Source organism: Chrysochloris asiatica, unplaced genomic scaffold (assembly GCF_000296735.1).
Source record: "Chrysochloris asiatica unplaced genomic scaffold, ChrAsi1.0 scaffold00081, whole genome shotgun sequence".
Classification (NCBI taxonomy): Eukaryota; Metazoa; Chordata; class Mammalia; order Afrosoricida; family Chrysochloridae; genus Chrysochloris; species Chrysochloris asiatica.
In genome coordinates, this window is record NW_006408599.1 from 100,276 (window position 1) to 101,536 (window position 1,261).

Consider the following 1,261-nt stretch of genomic DNA (forward strand, 5'->3'; position numbering starts at 1 on the left):
AATTTCACTCAACATTATGTCCTCAAGGTTCATCCATGTTATGCGGTGGCTTGCAGCTTCCTTGTTATTCTTCAAGGTAGCATAATATTCCATTGTGTGTATGTGCCACAGTTTGTTTATCCATTCTCAGTTGATGGGCACTTTGGCTATCTCCATCTTTTTGTTATTGTAAATAGTGCTGCTATGAACATTGGTGTGCGTATAGTTCACTTATTTAGTTGATCACTAAGTATCTCTCTGAGGTCCAGATGTCTAGGTTCTCACCAAGCACTCTCAAAGTTGATTTCTCACCTGGAAAGGACATTGAAATATTGTCTCATCATGTATTCATTCTATTTCCATCATTTATGTTCCATAGAATGATTAGTCAAAAAGACGACAAAAAGAAAAGATAGTCAATTACAGAAACTCTCTTAATGCTTCTTCAATCTGAGTGCTCCCTTCTGTGGCTTCTTACCATCCTTTATTAGCTACAGACACTAATGGCTCCTGCTTTCCTCATGAGAACATCTATATATCTGTTCACTAAGTCCCTGAGATTCAGGTGGGGAAAAGAGCTTGAAAAACAAACATCCATTAATTTGGGCCAGAGTGTCTCTCAAGATCCAGAGAAATTACAAGTGTTTTCTCTCTTCGGGTGGCTCCATATCTCTGCTTTTGAATCTCTATATGTAGTGCAACATGTGATTAAGCTAGTGTAGATGTCTACAATGGCCAATGATTCTCTGTGCCTGGTTCACCCAATCTCTTTGAAGGTTTACAGAGGGGGTCTGCTGCACCAGTTAAACCTAGGTCAAAGAGGTCATTTCAGAATGTTATGGTAACTTTTTTTCAGAAGTCAAAGGGATAATCTTTTTTTTAAATTTTTTTTTATTGATTTGTTCTTCATGCAAAAAGCATCTTTTGAAGAACTATTTCCAAATGTCAACAATTATGTTAATTCATATGAAATAGCTCCTGTGTCAAGTTTGAGAGAAGATTCTTCAAATAAGGCAGTATATTCATGTTTTCTTTTAATTACTAAAGTAAAATAATTCTTTTTTTATAAAAAGTTTTTATTGTGAATTATGTGGGTTTACATGGGAGAACATCAGTTTTACATTCATCCTATTGTATTTCATTTCATTGCAATGATTACAGTCCCTTCCATGCATCATCAAATAACCAAAGGATACACTCTACAGGCCTGCCCCCCCTGACCGTCAGCACACAGCCCTTCTCCCTCCCTGAGTCCAGTGTCCCCAGCATCTCCATCTGTCCA